The sequence below is a fragment of the Pogona vitticeps genome, chromosome 4, assembly GCF_051106095.1.
Source record: "Pogona vitticeps strain Pit_001003342236 chromosome 4, PviZW2.1, whole genome shotgun sequence".
Classification (NCBI taxonomy): Eukaryota; Metazoa; Chordata; class Lepidosauria; order Squamata; family Agamidae; genus Pogona; species Pogona vitticeps.
Window position 1 is genome coordinate 188,451,440 of NC_135786.1, and position 25,027 is coordinate 188,476,466.

Genomic DNA, 25,027 nt, shown 5'->3' on the forward strand with positions numbered 1-25,027 from the left:
GGGATGTATGAAAGCCTACCAATTCAGCAAACACCTGAATAAAGAGGCACAGATTGGGGCAGACCTTTCTTCTCTTTTGGTGACACACCAGCCTGATACTTGTCTGAATCTAGAATGGCATTTGTGTGTTTCTAGTTCTCTCTGAAGGCTTCATTCCTGTGCACAGGGAAATATAAAAGGTAAGTCCAGGTCATAGATTGACTGGTACAGGAAGAACAAGAAGGGTGTCAGTGGCAGTATGAATGCCTTGGCGCATTGCTTTATTTTTTATCTTCCCCCCTTTTTTTCTCTTACTAGGAGAAAGCACATATTGGCTTCATAAGACAGACAGCAGAAAGAGAATGAGTAAAGAACTTTAAAAGGGCAACAGACACAAGACTTTGGGTGTGGCTACATTGACAAATAATACAGGAGATTGGGATAGACAGAATCATATTATTTTTTATTGATTACATGGGTGTGTATCATCAACTCATAGTTCCCGCCCCCGAACATTTTTTTTCCTTCACCACTAGAGCTTCTATTTTTAATTTTCAAAATTGAATGCATTTGCACAGATTCAGATGGTGTGATCACTTGAGTCAGTGCTGTGGGTGACCAGAAGCTGGCTCTCTCAACATCCTAATTCAAGGTGGAGAGAAAGGAAGCAAAGGGGCACTTGCAGGGGTGTCTCTTCCCCTTAACTGTCTCGAAATCATTGATTTTTTTTTAAAGTCTTGGTGCCAACATTAGTGTGCTACAACACATGAGAGATAGAGAGAGAGGAAGAGGAGATTGGCAGCCAGCTCTTGTTTGCAGCTTGTCAAGGTGGTTCTACGGTAGCTGTGCCTCCAGCAAATCTAGACCATTGCAGTAGAGTTGCTAACAAGTGCTGATAAGCAGTTTCCTCCCCTCTCTTTGCTGACTTCTGTGTGATCGACTAAAGCAAATGAGTTCCCAGGTGCACATTCACAGTGGATCACTTCACATTTTCCCTGCTCTGTAGGCTCACTGTTGGATGATTTAATTAATTACTTTGCATCAGTAAATGCAGGCAAATGTTGTTTCTAAAGTAATAAGCAGCCTTTTCTTCAGCTTCATGAGTTTTCCTTTTTCTTTCCCAACTTCTAATAATGATATGCAAATACCGGATTTAACATGACAAGGCACTTTACCCCACTAATTACTCTGGGTTCCTTGCTCCATTCATGGCCACCTCAGAAATGCATGAATATCCCTAGTTCAATGTGTTTTTGCATGTCTGAAAACAGTACACACCCCTACTTGAAATGGAACACTGCTAACCATTACTGTTGCATTGCAGTATCTGCATATGTCATGGTCACATGAACTGCAGCAATTCACTGCCATCTCATCTACAATGTAACTAGGAACCATAACTTTTTAGCAATAACTTGTTTATTATGAAGCACCATAGAAATTACTGGATTTTTCATCTGTAAATGGGAATAATAACAAACTCACTTAGGAGGATGTTGTGAGAATGGTAATGAAGCTTGTAACATCCCCTTGCAGTCTAAGCATGGGTAACAAGCAAATAAGTGCTAGAATGCTTCTTTAAAAAAATAAAAACAAGAGTTCAAGGTACAATGTTTCAGCAATGGCAGTGTAAAGCCAACAGAGCAACATTTCTACTCCAAAGTAAACCCTACTGAACTTCCCAGTAAGTATGTTTATACCGTTTCCTGGGAGGGAGTCCCACTGAATCCAGCAGAGCTTATCTCTCAATATATAATTGCACTGGGAAGAAAGAGTTTCCATCAAGCAAATAAGAAGGCACAAGCTTCCACAACTAGATATCCAGCATGGCTGAATTCTTCAGCTCACTAGAATCCTGCATGTTGGTCTTGTGATCTTGGATAGCTTCTTTTCCTTATTGCTAAAATGAAACCTAATTATACTTCCTTTGAGGTGCAAGCGTTCTTCCTTATTTAAAGGTGTTGTCGTGCATACAAATAAGAATACTAGCTGAAGGAGATTTCATTTCCTATGTTTTTCAAAAGCACATGCTTAGAGACAAAACAAGCAGATGATGTTGTTATATGCCATCAAGTTGCCTCTAACTTATAGCAACCCCATGACTGAGCAATCTCCAAAATGTCCTGTCCTCAACTCTTGTAAACGCAAGTCTGTGGTTCCTTTAAGGAATCTACCTATCTCCTGTTTTTTTCTACTTCCTTCAACCTCTCCCAGCATTAATGTTTTTTTCCAGAGAATCTTACCCTCCCATGATGTACCCAAAAAAAGGACAGCCTCAGTTTCATCATTTGTGCCTTCAAAGATAGTTCGGGGTTGATTTGATCCAGGATCCACTTGTTTGTCTTTAATACTGAAGCATCATTTCCTCTGGTAGTGTAGCAAACAGTATAACGAATTGATGTACTACGGTAATAGTAATAATTCATCTGTGTCCCCTATGGTTTTGACCTGAGGGGAGACACTTTGTGGCGTGCCTGATAGGACAGAATGCAGAACTATGTCACAAATGAGGGGGCAGTGAAGTAATACTACCTCTATGTTAACTACTCTTGTGCTATTATTTGGACTAATATAAAACTGGATGCAGATGGACAATTTTAAGGGAGTTGAATATGGTATAATAATTAAGTCTATTGACTATAATGCCAGAGCTAAGTAGAAACACCCTCACATATTTTAGGTTATTATTTCAGAAGTCATTGAGCCATAAAGCCTAAACACTTTCTTCTTTTGGTACCTTATAGTCAATACACTCTAATTATTATACCATCATCAACTCTCTTAAAACACACGATTGTCCATCTGCATCCACACGGTTCATTGGTCTTTTGGCAGCTCCCAAAGAACCAAGACTCAGGAAGTACCGTGGTACATTCCCTTGTTTTGTTTTTAAGTACAGGAAGCAAAGGCTGGTGCTGCTATATGTGTTCAGAACAATATGACTTGGGGAATATAAACGTTCTATTCAGGCATTTTCTGTTTATGTGTACTTGCTAGAGGTGTGCTCTTTCAGCTTTTTGGACTGCAGTTCTCAGAATTATGTACACATTGCAGCCTACAAACTCAAATGTTCACATCTTTAGGTTTCTCTCTCTCCCCCCCCCGCACCCCATTATTAGGAGGGGCTTTCAAGTTACTTGTGCGTAGCATCAGTTTCTTGGGAAGGTGTCGGGCTTCCTAAGAATCTTGGCTCTTTGGGAGATGCCATCTCTAGAGCCTAATGGACAGCAGCTCCCCTTTTTTACCAATCAACAACAGGAAGCGAAAGTCTGAGAAGCTGAAGTGCTTGAGAAGTGCAGGTAAATAACTGAAAAGCCCTTTTTGGGGCGGGGTGGTGGTGGTGGAATGAAACCTACAGGTGTGTAGACTTGGGCTAGTTGGGTTTCTTGGAGAATTCCAGGAATTACATCCCATTAAAGAGTACACCTATGCTCTAGCTCTGCCCCCTCTGTGAGGGATTTAGTTGTCTTTACATGCAAATTGAAACACCTGAAAAAGAGAAACTCAGCTCTGCAGGGGCCTCCAGAGGAACCAGGATTCCAGTTTAACAGGGTCTTTACAGAAGTGATGATGTCTCATGGACCACTGATGATAACTTCTAAATACTTTTTTTTTTAAAAAATTCATATATTAAACATTGTTTATTTTTATTTATTTTTTTATTTTACTTGAATTTTTATCCCACCCGTCTAATGGCCAGTCAACTACACTGGGCAGCTTACAAAATAATAGCATAAACATATAGTAAAAGTACAATAACGGTCTAATAGAACTTCACAAAAAGAAAGCCAAAATATAAAATGACTGTTAACAAAAAAAACACACATTGTTTTGGTACAATTTCGACCATTATTCACAATTTTGGTAATGCTAGGGGGTTTGCTAAACTAGACATAGCATAGGGCTTCAGCATTTCTTCATGCAACTGGGTGATATAAATGGTGTCCAATAACAAAATAAGAAATATTCCAAAAACAAGGTTGGGCAATACTGTTGTTAGACCACTATAAATATAAGAGATTATATTCTCAAAAAGGAATTATATCAGAAAGATGTGGATATCCCGGACAACCCAGACAATGTAGTTGCTGACCTTGAGCCAGACATCCTGGAGAGCGAAGTCAAGTGGGCCTTAGAAAGCCTGGCTAACAACAAGGCCAGTGGAGGTGATGGCATTCCAGTTGAACTATTTAAAATCTTGAAAGATGATGCTGTTAAGGTGCTACATTCAATATGCCAGCAAGTTTGGAAAACTCAACAGTGGCCAGAGGATTGGAAAAGATCAGTCTACATCCCAATCCCAAAGAAAGGCAGTGCCAAAGAATGCTCCAACTACCGTACAATTGCACTCATTTCGCACGCTAGCAAGGTTATGCTCAAAATCCTACAAGGTAGGCTTCAGCAGTATGTGGACCGAGAACTCCCAGAAGTACAAGCTGGATTCCGAAGAGGCAGAGGAACTCGAGACCAAATTGCTAACTTGCGCTGGATTATGGAGAAAGCCAGAGAGTTCCAGAAAAATATCTACTTCTGCTTCATTGACTATGCGAAAGCCTTTGACTGTGTGGACCACAGCAAACTATGGCAAGTTCTTAAAGAAATGGGAGTGCCTGACCACTTTATCTGTCTCCTGAGAAACCTATATGTGGGACAGGAAGCAACAGTTAGAACTGGTCATGGAACAACTGAGTGGTTCAAAATTGGGAAAGGAGTACGGCAAGGCTGTATATTGTCCCCCAGCTTATTTAACTTATATGCAGAATACATCATGCGGAAGGCTGGACTGGAAGAAACCCAAGCCGGAATTAAGATTGCCGGAAGAAATATCAACAACCTCCGATATGCAGATGATACCACTCTGATGGCAGAAAGTGAGGAGGAATTAAAGAACCTTGTAATGAGAGTGAAAGAGGAGAGTGCAAAAAACGGTCTGAAACTCAACATCAAAAAAACTAAGATCATGGCCACTGGTCCCATCACCTCCTGGGAAATAGAAGGGGAAGATATGGAGGCAGTGTCAAATTTTATCTTCCTGGGCTCCATGATCACTGCAGATGGAGACAGCAGCCCTGAAATTAAAAGGCGCCTTCTTCTTGGGAGGAAAGCGATGACAAATCTGGACAGCATCTTGAAAAGCAGAGACATCACCTTGCCAACAAAAGTCCGAATAGTCAAAGCTATGGTTTTTCCTGTCGTGATGTATGGAAGTGAGAGCTGGACCATAAAGAAAGCAGACCGCCGAAGAATTGATGCCTTTGAATTGTGGTGCTGGAGGAGGCTCTTGAGAATCCCCTGGACTGCAAGGAGAACAAACCTATCAGTTCTAAAGGAAATCAACCCTGAGTACTCACTGGAAGGACAGATCCTGAAGCTGAGGCTCCAGTACTTTGGCCATCTAATGAGAAGAAAAGACTCCCTGGAAAAGACCCTGATGTTGGGAAAGTGTGATGGCAAGAGGAGAAGGGGACGACCGAGGATGAGATGGCTGGACAGTGTCTGCGAAGCAACCAACATGAACCTGACACAACTCCGGGAGGCAGTAGAAGACAGGAGGGCCTGGAGTGCTCTGGTCCATGGGGTCACGAAGAGTCGGACACAACTAAACGACTAAACACACACACATATTCTCAAAAAGATGCACACTTCTTTGTTCCTCTGCACTTTTTAAAATTGCCTTCCTAAGTGGCTTATAATGGCACCATCTCTGCATACATGGCTATCATTGCTTTTGTTTGCTTTTGATTAATAGATAATAGATTAATAGATTATTAATAGATTAATAGATTAATAGCTATTTAGTAGTGGGACTTGTGCAGAAGGATTTTATACCACCAGAAACTGGACAAGCAATATACCTAAGGCTACATAATTTGTTTACATTGACTTTATTTACCTAATCTACCATTTGAAATTATCTCCAGAAAAGACAATGTAAAAAGTGCTGCATTGCTCTTTGTTTTCTACAGACCACGGGACCTCTCTGTTTTTCAACGTACTTTGAAGTTGTTGTAGGTTTTTTTGGGGCTGTTTGGCCATGTTCTGAAGGTTTTTCTTCCTAACATTTCACCAGTCTCTGTGGCTGGCATCTTCAGAGAAGATGCCAGCCACAGAGACTGGCAAAATGTTAGGAAGAAAAACCTCCAGAACACGGCTAAACAGTCCCAAAAACCTACAGCAACCATCGGATCCCGGCCGTGAAAGCCTTTGAGAATATATACTTTGAAGTGCTTTTAGATTTCTGAAAATAATACCAGCGTATCACCAGATGAAACCCATTCCTTTGTCTGCACCATACCTCCTACATTTAATCTAGAAAGAACAAGGAATGAAGATCAGCCTTCTTTCCCTTTACATTTCCCTTACCACCCCACCTCCTGCTTTTCTTTAATGCTTTGGTTTTTGAAAAGGTAATATTCTTGAAAGCTTGCACATATTTATGTGTCTCTGCACACTTTTTGCACACCTTTGATCGATGTATTGAAATGCTAAAGGTATCAACTCAATATTGAGTTTCGAATCCTTCCTTGCATTTCTACTGTCAATTTCAGCCTTAAATAAATGTAAGAAGCAACAAAGAAGCTGATTTTAGAAAATATCTCCTTGTCTGGTGTGTTTTAAAGCAATTCCTGCTGTTCCTGGCCATCAGCCTTTTTCATTAGTCATTTTTCATTCTCAACTAGTCCAGGAGGGAACTTCTTCAGGAAATGGCTAATTAAATGGCTGGTAGCTGAGAAAAACAAGAGTTCCTTCAGAACATAACAAATGGGGTAGATCTTTGCTTTTTGTCTTGCGTGTTTTTGTTTAAGATGGTATTTCTTTGACTGATTTTCTGCATTCTGTTTTTAAATTTCTTTTTTAAAAATTGCTTTTATTTATCAAACAATAGCATGCATTAAGCACATAGTCCAAAATCTACTTTTTAAGCATACTAAATCACATTAGAATAGGCCCCTTGACTCAGTGGAAATTATCTGTATCAACTCCTCTATAAATCCTATTAATTAAAATAAGTCTACTCAAACTGTGATTTACTGTGGCATAGCAAATTGCAGTTAGAATGTTGTTTAGTCATTAAGTCATGTCCAACCCGTCCTAACCCCATGGATCAGAGCACGCCAGGCACTCCTGTCTTCCACTTCCTCCTGGAGTTTGGTCAAATTCATGTTGCTGCCTTCAGTAACACTGTCCATACATCTCATCCTCTGTCGTACCCTTCTCTTGCCTTCACACTTTTCCAACATCAGGGTCTTTTCCAGTTAGTCAGTCTTCTCATCAGATGGCCAAAGTATTAGAGCCTCAGTTTTAGGATCTCTCCTTCCAGTGAGCACTCAGGGTTGATTTCCTTCAGAATGGATAGGTTTGTTCTCCTTGCAGTCCAGGGGACTCTCAGAGTCTCCTCCAGCACCACAATTCAAAAGCATCAATTCTTTGGCAGTCAGCTTTCTTTATGGTCCAGCTCTCACTTCCATACAACACTACTGGAAAAACCAAAGCTTTGACTATGCAAACCTTTGTCGGCAAGGTGATGTCTCTGCTTTTTAAGATGCTGTCTAAGTTTGTCATCGCTTTCTTCCCAAGAAGCAGGCGTCTTTTAATTTCGTGGCTGCTGCCACCATCTGCAGTAATCATGGAGCCCAAGAAAGTAAAATCTGTCACTACCTCCATATCTTCCCCTTCTATTTGCCAAGAAGTAATGGGGCCAGTGGCCATGATCTTAGTTTTTTTCATGTTGAGCTTCAGACCATTTTTTACACTCTTCTCTTTCACCCTCATTAAGAGGTTCTTTAATTCCTCCTCACTTTCTGCCATCAGAGTGGTATCATCTGCATTTCTGAGGTTGTTGATATTTCTTCTGGCAATCTTAATTCCAGCTTGAGATTCATCCAGTCCAGCCTTTCACATGATATATTCTGCATATAAGTTAAATATGTAGGGAGACAATATACAGCCTTGTCGTATTTCTTTCTCAATTTTGAACCAATCAGTTGTTCCATATCCAGTTCTAACTGTTGCTTCCTGTTCCAGGAGAGAGATAAGGTGGTCAGGCACTCCCGTTTCTTTAAGAATTTACCATAGTTTGTTGTGGACTACACAGTCAAAAGCTTTTGTGTAGTCAATGAAGCAGAAGTAGATGTTAGTCTGGAACTCTCTGGCTTTCTCCATAATCCAGCACATGTTAACAATTTGGTCTCTAGTTCCTCTGCCCCTTCAAAATCCAGCTTGTACTTCTGGAAGTTCTCGATCCACATACTGCTGAAGCCTACCTTGGAGGATTTTGAGCATAACCTTGCTAGCATGTGAAATGAGTGCAGTTGTACGGTAGTTGGAGAATTCTTTGGCACTGCCTTTCTTTGGGATTGGGATGTAGACTGCTCTTTTCCAATCCTCTAGCCACTGCTGATTTTTCTAAACTTGCTAGCATATTGAATGTAGCAACAGCGTCATCTTTTAAGATTTTAAATAGTTCAGCTGGAATGCCATCACCTCCACTGGCCTTGTTATTAGCCATGCTTTCTAAGGCCCACTTGAGTTTGCTCTCCAGGATGTCTGGCTCAGGGTCAGCAACCACACTATCTGGGTTGTCTGGGACAACCAGATCTTTCTGGTATAATTCCTCTGTATATTCTTGCCACCTCTTCTTGATGTCTTCTGCTTCTGTGAGGTCCCTACCTTTTTTGTCCTTTATTATGTCCATCTTTGCACAAAAGGTTCCTTTCATATCTCCAGTTTTCCTGAACAGATCTCTGGTTTTCTCCTTTCTATTATTTTCCTCTATATCTTTGCACTGTTCATTTAAGAAGGCCCTCTTGTCTCTCCTTGCTATTCTTTGGAAGTATACGTTCAGTTTTCTGTAACTTTCCGTATCCCTCTTGCATTTTGTTTCCCTGCTCTTATCTGCTATTTGTAAGGCCTCATTGGACATTCACTTTGTTTTCTTGCATTTCCTTTTCTTTGGGATGGTTTTTATTGCTGCCTCCTGTACAATGTCATGAGCCTCCATCTATAGTTCTTCAGGCATGCTGTCCACCAAATCTAGTTCCTTAAATTTATTTATTTTATTTTATTTACAATATTTTTTAGCCGCACCATTGCCAGTGGCTTCTGGGCGGCGTACAACATTAAAACCTAAAAACATTAAAACATTTTAAGAAACAGTATAAAATACCATATATTAAAATATTTCTTAAAACAATTAAAACATTAAAATTAATTAATTAAAATGCTGGGTGAACAGAAAGGTCTTTGCCTGGTGCCGAAAGGCCAAGAGTGTCGGAGCCAAGCGGATCTCTCTAGGGAGGGTGTTCCAAAGTTGGAGGCAGCAATAAATAAATCCATTCTTCACTTCCACTGTGTATTCATAAGGGATTTGGTTTAGATTATACCCAGTGGTTTTTCCTACTTTCTTCAGTTTAAACTTGAATTTTGCTATGAGAAGCTGATGATCAGAGCCACAATCGGCTCCAGGTGTTGGTCTCCCTTCATGGATTGCTGCCTTGTCATGGTGAAGGGGCTTAAGTATTTCAAAGAAGCTATGGGCTATGCTGTGCAGGGACACCCAAGATGGACAGGTCATAGTGGAGAGTTCTGACTAAACACGACCCACCTGTAGCAGGAACTGGCAAGCCACTCCAGTATCTTTGCCAAGAAAACTCCATGGACAGAAACAAAAGGCAGTTAGAATAATACCATTTAAATGATTGGAATTTACAGGGAAGTTGATTCACCTAATCCATGTTGATTCAAAGGTGCTACTCTAGTGCAATGTACTATGCCAAACAATAGAATTTTAGTCATAGCGTTAAATCTAAGGATTAGTCCTAGCTAGGGTGGAGCCATTGAATAAATGGTACAGTGGACCCTCTACTTACGGAATTAATCCGTATTGGAACGGTGGCTGCAAGTCGAAAAGTCTGTAGGTTGAATCTCCATTGACCTACAATGCATTGAAAACTGATTAATTCCATAACTGGCAGTTTTTATTCTATTTTTGTTCCATTTTGTTTTTTTTTCTGGTCTGTAAGTCGATTCTCCGGCTGCAAGTCGAATCTAAATTTTGCGGCCAGAGAAGTCTGTAACTCGAAAAGTCTGTAAGTCGAGCCGTCTGTAAGTCGAGGGTCCACTGTACTTGTTAAGTCAACACTTTGGTAAGTCCCATTGATTCAATGGTTGTGCTCTTGTTTGAAATTAACCATTGGATTTAGACCATGTATGACCAATATTATAAACATTAAATCAAATCAATTTGCAAATTGCCATAGTTGTAATGCACTGATTTTCATATTTTGTCAGTTATGAACCTGAGCTCTACATTCCTTCCTAAAGTCAGTTTGGATAGCATACAAGGGATTGTGTGTTATCCAAAAAAATTATAGGAAAAAAATCTTGTACCAGGATTATTGTCACCACATGTGGCAATACACAATAAAAACTTGCACTCTGAGGAGATAATTATGCTTCTGTTATCTGTGACCAGAATGGAAATTACAATCATATGGAAAGAAAGCAAGCAGTTATTACTAAATGGTGCACAGGACTCTGGAATTTGGGTTTTACTGATAAATTAATGAAACAAATCAAGAATGGCAGGGTCTGCCTCTTAATGCCAATAAATATATAAACAAACAATAACCTCCCTTGTTCCTTGAATGCATATATTTAATGTTTGTAATTGATACACTATTCTGTGATTCATTTGGGAGAATGTCTGGCTTTGATGAAAGAGAACACACGAACACACACACACACCAGCTATTCTATGCTCATTTAGTAAAAAACTTCAATGGTTTTCAAAGGGACATTAGATCCTTTTATACCACTCCTCCTTTCCTAATGTCTCTGCTTCCACATGTCTCCTTCTCTATGCAATCCTTGTCTTCATTTCTTTCTTTTATGCTGTAATCCCAATATAAATATTGAGGCCTTTTGTTCTTGATCATTCTGAACCTTTCCCCTGCCCTCGTGCTACCACGTCTCAAAGCAGTCTTCTTCTCCATGTCACTCCTAGTTCTCACATTCAAAATTATCAAAATCTCAAATTTCCCAAACTCCTCTGTTTTGAAAGGCTGTTGCTAATTGAAGGTTCCAATCCAAAGCACAAGTTGTAGGACATAAGGACCACCGAGTCGAATGGGAGTTAATTCTCAAGTAAGCATACTTATGATATTACTTGTGGAGGCAAGGATTCTGGGATGCCATTGGGAATACAGCACTACATCAAGTGTCATATGGAGCCATTGTTTTAATTCTACTTCCAGCTGATGGTGAAGAGCAGTATCTCAGCGGTGCAGAAGGGCCTGCTTGTGAAAAGAATCCTGATTACCAGAATCCAAGTGACGACACTCCAATTCTGCCAGGTTTAAATCAGTTTTTGTTTACACTGACTGCAGATAAGCTCAAAATAAAAATAAATACGTTAGTTTTAACTTTTTAATAAATCTCTGTAGTTGTTTATCTATGGTTTATGGCCTCTTACAGTTTATAAGCTCATAGTTTGTAGTTTTATAACCCCAGTACTTCAACTGATGGCATACTAAGGAAGATACACTTTTAGTAGAAATGTTACGGTGGCACAAAGTCTCTTGGAGACATCCAAGATCAAAGCATTGGCATCAGCTCAATTTGATCCTCACTGAACTCTCTACCCTTCCTAGTATTACAATCATACACAGTTATCAGGGTGCTGATTGTGATACTGATCACTCCCCAGTGTGTGGCAGAGTCAAACTGTGAATAAAGAGATTGTATCAGACAAAAAAGGAAGGAAGGCCCCGTATTGACATCAGCAAGAAAAAGTGGAGGAATTTGCCCAAGCGCTTGAGGAAACTTTTCCAGGCCTGGCTGTCACAAATGCACCTGAATGATGGCAACATTTCAAGAACGCTGTTTATAACACTGCCTTGCCCACATTTGGGCAAGAAGACCAAAAAGACGGCAGACTGGTTTGAAGCCCATTCGGAGGAGTTGGTGTCAGCCATCAAGGAAAAGAGGAGAGCTCTAGAAGTATACAAAGCCAGTCCTAGTGAGTACAACTTGCAGGTTCTTTGAGTTGCTCGTAGCAAAGTCCAACAGACTGCCAGGAGATGTTCTAACCATTATTGGCTTCAGCTCTGCTCTCAGATACAGACAGCAGCAGACACAAGTAACATTAAGGGAATGTATGATGGTATCAAGCAGGCTTTAGGTCCAATACAGAAGAAATCTGCTCCCTTGAAGTCTGCTACAGGTGTGATCATCTAGGACCGAGAACAGCAAATGGAACACTACTCTGAGCTATATTCTAGAGAGACTGTAGGCATTAAATAGCATTGATGCCTGCCTGTCTTGGAAGAGTTGGACAGTGAACCAACTTTAGCAGAAATAAAAGTGGCCTTGGATTCCCTTGCCTCCGGCAAAGCACCTGGGAAGGATAACTTCCCTGTTGCTGAAGTGCTGTGAAGAGACCATCACCACTGAGCTATATGAAATCTTCTGTGTTTACTGGAGGGAAGGTGGAGTATCACAAGACATGAAGGATGCAAACATTGTCACATTGTACAAGAACAAAGGCGACAGGGCGACTGCAATAACTACTGTGGCATCTCTCTTCTCAGCGTTGTAGGGAAGTTCTTGCCCATGTCATGCTGAAGAGGCTCCAGGTGCTTGCAGACAGAGTCTATCCAGAATCACAGTGTGGATTTCAAGCTAATAGATCCACCATTGACATGGTATTTTCCCTCAGACAGTTGCAGGAGAATTGTAGGGAACGACAAGCCACTCTTTGTGGCCTTCATAGATCTTACAAAGGCCTTTGACATGGTTAGCAGGGATGGGCTTTTTATTTATTTATTTTTATTTATTTATTTATTTTATTTATATCCCGCCTATCTAGTCGATTAAGACCACTCTAGGCGGCTTACAACAAGGGGTACAACAATGAATAAAAACAGTTTTACATAAAAAACTTTCAACAGTTAGGTTAAACACGAGGAAAGAAAAGAGAGGGGAATCAGGAATTAACTAGGGGGGAAGACCTCTCCCAATTTGAAGCAAAGAGGCAGTCATGAAAGCAGCAAAATCAGGGAGCTAGAGGGGGAGAGATTGTATTTGTCTTCGGTGTGGAAAGGATTGTCACTCTCGAATTGGCCTTCTCAGCCACACAAGATGCTGTTACCTCTATTCAGAGCACATTACCACTATCTCTTGAGACTGAAGGATGCCTACTACGGTGGCAGTGGAAATCTAAGGGATCAAGAATTAAGGTATATTTCTTAAAGAGCTTGTGAGAAAGATCTGTCATATTTGGAGATGATAATACAGCAGTGTTGTATTTGGTGGTATTGGAAAGCCAGTGTGGTATACTGATTATGATGTTGCACTGGTAGATCCATCCTCTCTGACTCTGACCTTACCTTGTTATAATGAAGATTAAGATATCTAATTAATTAACTCAAAGTGGCTGAAAAAGAAAGCATGTATATCACCTTCAGCTCATTGGGAGGAAAGGCAGGTCAGAAGTCACAGAGATAAGGCTCATTCTTTCTTTATTTGGTTCTACTGGCTGTGTGAATAAAAGTTAGAAATATCCAGCATTCTCAGAAGGATAATACAGTATTATCACTTTGAATTGGATCCAGAAATATACTAGTAGCCTGTGCAGCTAACAAAATATGGTGTCAAGTATTCAGACTTTGTTATTCCCTATTAACATCCAACTGGTCATGTTCTTCACTGATTTTGAGCTTCTGAACCATCTTCAGAGTCAGCCCTCCCACACAGTGCTTGCTGAGCAACTTTATTTAGATGTTGAAGAATATGGGATTAAGAATATGGAACAAAAGTCACTCAGCACTGCCTTCTTGGAGCAACCAATTGTCATATCATGCCTTCTAAACCCTCCTCAGATGTGGAAGAAGGGGGTTATAATCAATGTTATCAAAAGCCTTTTAAACCTCCTGCAAAACTAATAGGTTTACATTTCCACTGACCATTCCCCAAGGCTGTCTCTAGCCAAAAACTGTGTGAACAGGCTGAAATGATAACTTTCCTCATGAGCTGAGAGGTCACCATATTCTGCATAATCAGGACAACATCCTCCTCCAAAAATATGACATCAGAGACTGGACAATAGTCTTCAAAATTCATAGACACCTTTCTTTAGCAAAGCTGCACTATTTCTATAAGACCAGCTGAGACCATGCCTTCTCTTAAGAATTTACTCCCTGTGATGTCTAGAACTGATTCACCTTTCATCAACATCAAATAAACCTAAATTTTAATTGAAGAATCTGCATTCTTGATGATGGACGGTCAGTTGTATATACTGAACAGTTTTAAAAACACTAATAGTTCAGAGCCTGGCTGAGCTGGCTGAATAGACTGTGAGATAAAAGGCAGTTAAATAATACCTCTGTTTGATTTGTAAACTGTGCAGATTTAATCTGGAAGCCACTGAGGGGAAATAAATGTGGAATGCAAGGGATGTCGTTTTTATAGTGTCATTTTTCTGACCAGAGATATACTTAACAGTTTCATTGGTATGATTTAGTTGCTGAGAAGTACATCTAGTCTCCTAGAATGCTAAATACTGGGTGCAATTCTAAAAATGAAAACTCCTTGTAGAAAGCCAAAAGGAGAACAATTAATGTTATTTAAATCCTTGAAACGAGAAAACACGATTTCCCAGCAAAGTTAACTATAGTAGTTTGTTGACTGCTATTTCCCCAAATAGTTACAACTCAGACCATATTTTCAGAATATCCCATACCCTTTTGGTAGTGCTTTGGGGTCAGAAAGACACCAGATATCACGTCCAAGTTGGAGTTCCATGAGCTCTGAACAGCACTAGCTTCCTCAACATCACTTTAAACAACATTTTTCTAAAGCTCAACATACAGTTGAATAGAAGGCAAGCTTAGCTGCAAAAAATGAAAAAAAAATTCATTTGGGTTTGAATGAGTCCTTTTTAGCTATCAGTGCTTCTACTATGTATGTAGATTCTTTATTGTGGGAAACTGACCAGAGATAGAAACATGTGAAAACAATTATCTTAGTTATTGAACATGAAGCATGAAGATGTGTAAGGAAAAAATATATATCTGAAATAGCACAGAAACCCCACACTAACATGCTCCTAGTTTGCATTGCTACTGACAAAAATTTGGCCATAGTCATTGATGTCCATGGAATATAGTCTGTCAACAAATACTGAACATAAACGTGGACTGACTTGTGTGGTGAGGTAATAAATAAAAGAACGCCAGTGTAACCCTTTTGGCTGTCTGGTTCAGGCTAATAAATAGGGACATTCTTAGGTTGGGACTGACTCTGAAGTTTCAGTTTCAGAAGAAAGAAAGTTGGACGAGAAAGGGCATGGCATAAAATTGGCACCCAGCATGACATGGATCTTCAAATGGAATTGCAAACACACTACTGCTATAACAGAGTGGTGTAGAAAGTTGCTGTATGATATACACAGAACTGTGCTACTGACTGATATGAACTCTGGCAATGACAAGGGAGAGATTATGAATACTTTATAGAAATATGTGGTTGTTAGTAAAATGCAAGAGATTTAAGAGAACCAAGAATGGAATGTTATGTTAAAAAGTCTTAGTGTCATTTGTAGGATTGGGATGGGTTGTGATGTTGGGCGAAAAAAAGATTGCATGGGAAATGCGAAGTATGTAAATTCTATATGTGCAAAACTGCTAGATAGCTCAGTGCTTTAGGAATTTGGCTGCATGGCCAGAGGTTGGAAGATCCGTTTCCCCATTGTGCCTCTCTGACAAGGGCTGGACCCCACAATTCTTGGCAGGCTCACACTCCTGACCACCCATGCTACACCACTGGGGAGAACAGAATAATCATAATCTGGAAGAGCTTTGAGATAGGACTGCACTGGAAAAGTTGAAACATGAGAAGATTGTAGGATGCCTTATCAGATGTTAATTAATACTGTAATTATTTTTCTTTTATGTAACTATTCCACTTTTTATGTAATTATCACTGTCTGTTCTTTTTGCACTTTGTTTTGCTCTGACCTCACACTTCTTCACCATCTTACCAAACTATGTCTGCTTATATCTAGGATTACACTTTGAACAACCAGCAAATTAGACTTTGAACCACAAAACCTTGTTCCATAATAAATGTGGTAAAAAGAAGGGTCAGGTAAATAAAGCAGACTTAAAAGCTAAGACGCTAGAACTTTATTCTGTGAGAAACAAGGATACAGAAGGCTGGTGGGTGCATAGTGTGAATAAAGGACATGGGTTAGAGTGCTGGGTGGAAAATGATCATGGGTGACTTGGTGTCAAAAGTAACTAGTGAAGAGGCAGGTACATGAATCAAGGCAGCAGGAGATGAAGTCAGCTTGGATGAAAAATTTTGTGTTGACACAAGGTTAAAAGGAAGAGGTCTTGAAATATAAGGAGGAGAAATCAGGTAGGATTTTAATTTGGTATGAATCTGAAGCATGGCAGAGGATGTGAATAATTCATTTTTGGAGAACTCCTGAGAGCATGAAATATTCAGGATTTATTTGGGGTACATTCTTATCAAAAATGATGCAAAGTAAAATGCTAGGGAAAGGTTCATATAGAGGTCCCTGAAAATTATTACAATAATGAATACTAATAGAAATGACAAGTAATAAGACAATGATGATGATGACAGTGTTAGTAATAATGATACCACTGATATTATTATTTCTATAGCATCTTTCAATACTTTGCAGGCTACTGTATTCTTAGCAGCAGAAGATGGCTTTCCTGATATACATATCTTTTGGAATGGCAATAAATAAACTGGGGGGGGGCACAAACGAAATTGTTTTCATGGTGGCCTGAAAAGATAGTACCTGCATATTCAAATGCTTTAGTTTTAATACCTGTCCAGACTTGCTATGTTAGACTCCAGCCTTGATCAGTTTGATCTTACAGCAGCCATTCTCAACCTTTTTGTTTGATTGTTTGTTTGTTTGTCATAGCCATAAACACAATATGCAAGAAATATAGGTCATATGAGGACTGTATAAATCACATAACAAACCTTATAAGGTGGTGTGTGAAGAATTGTTTCCAGTCTGTGGCCCCCTTCAAATGGGCAATGGCCTGCCAGGGGACCATATGCCCCCTGTTGAGAATGGCTGTCCTAGAGTGTCCTCCTGCCAAGGTAAATGTGAAAAGTAACTGTTTGCAAAAGTTACATCTCAACCTATGCGGCATCATTCCCAGTAACACAGCTTGCTAGACTAATTCCTACCGCTACCAGTTTTCTATTCAAATATGAAGCAAGAATTATGAAATCCTCCTTTTAAGGTTATCCAATTACTTAACAGCTATTTCTGTTTTTCTAATATTGAAATGAACATTGCAGTGTCAAAAATTCTTTATTTGACACAGAAGGCATTTTAAAGTAAAACTATCCATGTAATAATAGTTTTGCCTGGGAAAGCTTTGGTACAACATAATTAATACAATGTATCTTCAGGAGGTTCTCCATTTGGATCAAGCACTTACTCTTTTATTGAAGAAAAAAAGTCTCTCAGAATAATTTAAATGAGAGGAGGATTACAATGGGGTTAAGAACTTAGTGCAGTGAATCAGCCAGAGTAAGGTTACATACTTCCATTTGAATATGTGCCCATTACCACTGGATACAGAAGCAGGTCGATTTTCCCTAACTCTGAAGAAGGCAAGTACAATTTTTGTTTTATCAAGCACCTGCCAAGTTCAATTTTTATTTTTGATGTTTAGTTATCATACCCCTTGAGAAATTCTTATTCTTGCTTCCCAGCTTAAGCACTATAAATATTTCTGAAATGGTTATGTGGAGCAAGTACTCCACATGGGTGTGTGGGCGGGGGGTGGGGTGGGTGGGAGAGTGCCTTTGCATACCAGTGAAATCCTGCTGTGTGGTTATCTTCTGACTTGATAAAATTTCAAAACTTGCTTATTTATTTCATTTATATTCAGAGCCTAGAAACACTGCTCTTTTGGGCTTATCACGCCCAGAATCCTTTGGCAAATGTGTTTGGTGGCAGGGATTCTGAAAGTTCAAGAATACTTTTGCCAAGTTGTGTTTATGCACAACCATTTCACCAGTGGGGGAGGGGGAATATTCAAGGTAGCTAAAACTGCACCAGTTAACTCCAGAATGTGAAAGTGTATGAGTTATTTTGGATACTGCTTTTCTGAAGCAAGCTGAGCCCAAAGTATCTCACAGTAAATGCTGCTTGTCAAAATATGTCCCATGCAGAAGGCATGGGGGAAAGGGCAGGGTATCCAATAAATGTATCCAATAAAAGGATGGGGAGGGTAGAAATCTAATAAAATAAAAAAACAGTGCAACAAATACTGCAAAATACAGTTATCATCAAGACTTAATACACTGGCTGAAATCCAGTTGTAAATTGTAGCAAAAGTAAGCCTATTGAATCAATGGACTTTACACAGATCTGACTGACCAGATTCCTATTGATTTAGTGGACCTACTCTAGTTGTGACTTACTACTGGTTTGCAGCCATAGAGAGCAAAATTTCAGGTTAACAGACCAAGAAAGAGCAACACTGAGCCTCCCTTGTTCAAAGAATCATAGCCACCTAGCTTAAATAGAGTTCAGAACAAGTAGGAGCCCTCTCACAAAGCTAAATGTTTCTCAGCTGGTTCCATCATTTCTTTTACCAAAGAGACTAATGGTAATAGCAGAAGAAAAATTTTGTGGATTGGTAATGATGATGTCAAGTTTTCTCTCCCCTCTTGCCACTATCTTTCAGGTTTTCTGGCGAACAGTTCTGGTCTAGAATCACAGAAAAATAGAACTGTACAGTTAATTGATTTTATCCCTCTACTACTACAGGAAATCCACCCCTAAAGCACCACTGACAGATGGCCACCTAGCCTCAGCTTAAAAATCTCCGACAAGGTCTTACTATATCCCAAGAAGCCATAGGAGTGTATCCGAAAAAAACAGACTTTTGTGAAGGCAGGGGCTTTGCATCAGGCTATCTGCAGAATCACAAAGTAGCCTGTAGGCCCCCAACCTCCTGTTGTGCATTTTGCCATTTAAAAATCTGTGTCCCTCTCCAGCTTGTTTTAGGGCACACACATGACCTTCCAATCACTTACAGTTTTGAAGAATGAATGGGTGTTTCCCACCAGTGACCAAGGAGGGTGACATTGGTCTCCCAGACCTTCAGTCGCTGCCATCCCTTGGCTAAATGATACTCAGCTGGCTCACCCTCTTCTCCCCAAGGAGACTAACAGCATGGAAAGGGAAGGAAAAGGCTGGGGCAGAGCAATGATGGGTCTTCTTCCCCTCAGCCCTGGGGATTCTGCGGTTAACTTCTTCCTATCTCAATTGCTGCCCTTGCTGCTAGGAGTTGCTTTAGAAGAACCTTCATCAAGACGTTGTTTGTTACTACGATGTCTTTCGGGGCACTCCGCCACCACCATTGCTTCCTTTTTCCTTCCAATCCCTTGAGACAAGGATTTCGGTCCCTTCAGAAAGCACACTGCGGTCTCATTTTTCTTCTTCGTGTTTCTCCAATTGCCCAGCATGTCATTATTTCTTCCTATTCCACTTCCAAAATATTTGGAGGTCCGTAAAATGAACAAAATGCTGGGCAGCTCTCTACTCTGGCCTATCTTCTTCATAGTTTCTGTCCTGTATGCCCTTTCACCATAACCCCCCCCCACTCCTCTAATGCACTAACTTCTCCCTAAACAAGATCTAGATCATAGAGTCCACCGCACATTTGGTAGGGGCATAAAAGAAGGCTTTCTAGGTGGCTGCTCCCAGGCTTTCGATCTCTTTGCAAGGGAAGGAGTCTGACCCCCTCTCTCTTTTTTCCTTCCACTGGTAAGTAGAGACTTTTCATTTGGGTTGGCTTTTGGCAATAAGCTCATTACTGAAAAAGCAGCTTTTAATGGGAGGACAGCTGCAGCCCTTTTTTTGCTGCTGCACTATCGACTGCTTTTTAATCCAGTTCTGTTTTAATATTCTAGTTTCTCTAATTGAATTTTAATATAGGTTTTTGTGTGTGTGTGTGTGTTTTAATCTAGTTGTTTCCCCTTTTACTTAATCTTGTGTGCTGCCTTGCCTACCATCATTGGGAGAAATACTGGAAATACAACAACAACAACAACAAAAACCCCATAGACCTACTGCTTTGACACCTGCGCCTGTTATAATAACCAATTTGAAGCTCAGATAAAAAGAGTTCTGCAATATACCAAATCACAATTGCACCAGTGTAGCATCCAGAAGTTCATCATGTGTAAAGTCCAAAAACATCTGCTTTTATAGACATACTTTTTAAAAAAAAACTGTGCCAACTGCAGCTTCTCAGTCGGATATGCATGATGAAATAGTCATTTTGTCTTTTCTACACCCGCGTAGAAGTTTGCAGGGGAAGTATAACATGTGAATCAGGTTTCTGTGGGACAGTATAGAAAGTGCTGAATCACTGAACACTCATGCAGTTGAATGAGAAATATATACATGTAAGTGAAGAGAACCTAGCAGGGGGGAAGAAAAACAAATTGAGAAGTGGAGGGAAAGGGAAGGGAACAAAAGATAAACGTCTATCTACTTTGATCTTCCCTCTGCTTTGATCTTCTGTAGCCATCCTGCTCATTCCTACTGTGGCTGACTGCTTCCCTTCAGCCTAATCCCAGCCCAGGCTGACTGAGGTTTGGAGAATGATAGGACAGCATGCTGGTGAACCCTTGGCTTCATGCGTGGATGGGGATCGTTAGTATGTAGGGACCCATTAATGGCCTTGTTCCCCCATTTTTCCAATTAGTACAGCTTCACATAGGACTCCGCTTTGCTTTTCTGTGGACTACAAACTTTTTGCCATATAGCTAGACCTCTTGCTCCTGCTGATTGAAATTAATCAAAAACAGTACTCTGTATTGGAGCAAAATGAGTCATTAGAATTCTGGAAGGAAACCTTCAAGTTGTATGAATCTCTTCTTTATGCTTAGGTGTTCAGCACACAGAAGAAAGCATATAATTGACGTTCCATTACTGCGACGGTCTGCTGCTTTTTTCAAAACAAAAAAGCGTGACGTTGCAGCAGATGCTGTGTTAATTAGATTACAGAGAGTTAGACATTGCTGATAGGATCCAAGTTACAGAAAATCTCTCCAGAGGCAAACCAATAAATGAGAAATATGTTACCACTGGGAATATCACAACCAAGAGGGAAGCAAATGTGTGCCAGTGGAATCACACAGAATCCACAGAAGGTAGAGATCATCACTGTATGTGTATCTGTGTAATACATGTATACAACTCTTAAAACACTTAGGATCTAAGGAGCTTGGGTTATTTAATGTAGATAATCAAGACAAATAATGTAAACTCACTATGGAAATGGAAACTAGCATTTAGGATCTTCTCTTCCATTTAATTTCTGCAAAGCTATGCTGTACGTCACCCCGTAGTTTTTCCCACATATAATGTTTATTTCCATTCGTACCTTTAACATTATCTGCTTAGTGGCTGACAATAGAAAGTAGATGCCGTTTGGATTTTCCTTCCTTCCTTTTCCTATCGGTAAGCAAAGGAATTACTTAACCAATCATGCTTTAATAAGGGAGAGGGTACAGGGTACATACTAAGAGGAAAGGAGACAATACCGGCTTTGTATTCGCGAAGGCTTTCACGGCCGGGATCTAATGGTTGTTGTGGGTTTTTCGGGCTTCTTGGCCGTGTTCTGAAAGTAGTTCTTCCTAACGTTTCGCCAGTCTCTGTGGCTGGCATCTTCAGAGGACAGTTGTCCTCTGGAGATGCCAGCCACAGAGACTGGCGAAACGTTAGGAAGAACCACTTTCAGAACACGGCCAAGAAGCCCGAAAAACCCACAACAACCAATACTGGCTTTCCTTTGTCATCTGCTTACCTGCTTAAACCAAACCTTTTTTGTGGGCGTTGGCTGAAATGTGTTGTAAACATGCTTTCCCCACATGATAAGAGGCCCATTATTTTAATTTAAAATCCTAGTCACTAAACCTACATCACATTGTTCAAAGCAAGATTTTGAAAGCTATTGATAGTATTACATAGAGAACTTAGTGAAAGCATTTAAATCCATTCCAATTTCATTTTAAATCCTTCCATACAATCGCACCTTACTTTCTCAACCCAATTACTCTGGATTATTTTAAAACAATCAAATTTCCTGGGGACAGATTCTTTTGATACTTTAAGCTGTGTTCCTTCTCTGTCCTCCTATGTGTAGCTTAGAAGTGCACACAGATTTCCTCCCCGCATCACTCAGAAAACAATTTCAAGGATAAATACTGCAAAATTATGAAGACCCTAAAACTCTTCTATCTGTATTGTTTCCTGCGCTGAAACTTTAGTGGTAGCTATCTAGAGCTTTGATGCCTGGCCTTCCAAGACATAATTTAGAGACATTGTGCTCCAAGGTGTTTATTCCATCATTGAACTTTATAAAGAAAAGGAAATATTTCAGTGACTGTAGTTCTGAAAGAACTAATGCAGTTCCCATTATAAGAAATAACACTCAGCCACTGAAAAGCCATTCTGCCGCTGCTTTTTCTGTGCCATGCCATCTATATTTGTAAGAAGTATTTTTCTCATGTGTGCAGGTCTGTGTGGTGTGGGACACCACACTGAGGAGAGAATGCAAATTCTAGCATATTAAAGATATATGAAAACTGGAATGTTAGCTTTAGTGTGTGGCTCTGAGTGGGGTGTTTCTTCTTAGCTTTAGATCCCCTCTGCAATAGTGGAATAGCACTAAGATCCTATAAGCAATTTCATTTGACTCTGGAAGTTTAGGGACATCATGTCTACTTAGTATTTGGACAGGAGACCACTAAGGAATACTGGAAATCTTCAAGTAAGGCTGGGAAAGCATTGTGCCTGAAACTCTGGAGAATTGCTGCCAGAGTCAGTGTTACTCGTTAGATGCACCAATGATCTAACTAAGCAAAGGGCAGTTACTTATCTACTGTATAACTATTAACTTCCATGTTAGGTTTATCTTTTTCAGTATGATGTTGATAATGGTTTGGGATCAAGGGAATATTTGTACATTGTACGTTGATTTTAAAAGAACGTTTAGATATGGCCCACGCTGTAGTCAAAAGTAGGATGCACTTATGTCTGTTTATTTCATCTGGACTTTCTTTTGTCAAGTCAAGGTAGTTATACTTATAGTGTTGCTGTTTAGAGAAAGGCCTGTTGAACTCTGTTTGACTCTTTCCAAGCACACATGTGCAACATCAGACTGGACACCTCCATTTGCAGCTATCTGGATTTCACCTGGGCTGTTGCCACCGTAACAACCTATGTTGGCACCATAATCACATATATAATGTTTATTTGTTAATGTATTTAAGTCCTTATTCTTTCACATTTGCTTTTAGAAAATAAAATTAGTGACAATAAACAACATAAAGGAAAACACAGAACCTCTGCCTCTGGGTCAGTATCTTAGCTGTGGAAGGAAGGAAGGAAGGAAGGAAGGAAGGAAGGAAGGAAGGAAGGAAGGAAGGAAGGAAGGAAGGAAGGAAGGAAGGCAGGCAGGCAGGCAGGCAGGCAGGCAGGCAGGCAGGCAGGCAGGCAGGCAGGCAGGCAGGCAAGAAGACAGGCAGGCAGGCAGGCAGGCAGGCAGGCAGGCAGGCAGGCAGGCAGGCAGGCAGGCAGGAAGGCATACTTGGGGTAAACAGAAGACTAATTTTATTTACCCATGTTTAATCTTCTTTGGCAAAAAGTATAGGTTTTTCTCCTTCCTCTTTCCATTTCCAAAAATCAGAATAAAAAAACATTGTCTCCTAGCTATACATTTGGAAATGACCCAGGGAAGTTTAAGGGGAAAAGTTGGATACATCAAAGCTTTGGCAAGACACCAAACAAACGGAAGGAAAGCTTTGTGGTGATGAAACTGGTAGAAAGTGATTAAGGACCAGAAAATTACAACTAAGACTTCATTAGTGCTGAGCAAGATTCTGCTTGTGGAAGTAGAAGGGCAAGTAACTGGAGACATTTCTCCAGACAGTTATTTTTACTGACACAACACTGGTCTTATGTAAAACCTCTGAGAGGAATTCATTTTAATACACATTAGAGCACTGAAGCACAGAAGGAAATCTTCAGCACTAACTAGCAGCAGCTCAAGAAACAATGCCTTTTCCCTTTTATTCATGCTGAACCTGTGTTTCAAAATTAATTACAGGATGCTGATCATACAGCATTTAAAGCTATGGTCCTCCAAATGAATAAACATAAATGAAAATCAACATAGTATTACTGTTACCAAGTTCATATAATATTGTTTTACACTAATGAAAATGAAGTAATTGAACTATCTATAAATTTTTTATCAACAGTTTGGAATGTTTTATAGAACTGAATTTTTGGATATGGGTTCTAGACCCTTTTAAATGATCTTGTGTGCCAAAATCCAAACAGTTATACTTGATCAAATTCAAAAAGTAATTTAAAATACCCCATGTATTCCTTTGACTTTAAAAAATTAAAGCCAATAAAATAAAATAAAAAATCAAAGAAAAGCAGAGTTGTACTAATACATTTTCAATTATTAAAAAATATGCTAGTGGTGGCGCTGTGGGCTAAACCGCAGAAGCCTGTGCTGCAGGGTCAGAAGACCAAGCAGTCGTAAGATCGAATCCACGCGACGGAGTGAGCTCCCGTCGCTTGTCCCAGCTCCCGCCAACCTAGCGGTTTGAAAGCATGCAAATGCGAGTAGATAAATAGGTACCATCTCGGTGGGAAGGTAAACAGCGTTCCGTGTCTAAATCACACTGGCCATGTGACCACGGAAAGATTGTCTTCGGACAAACGCTGGCTCTATGGCTTGAAGAGCGGGATGAGCGCCTCCCCCTAGAGTCGGACACGACTGGACAAAAATTGTCAAGGGGAACCTTTACCTTTACCTATGCTAGTTTAAGACTAGCATGACATCAAATGTGAGTCAACTGTAATATGGTAAGACTCAACTGCTTCGTAAGGCAATGTTTAACCAGGAGATGTTGGGGCATTTTTGCTGTATTCAGATACTAAATCCTT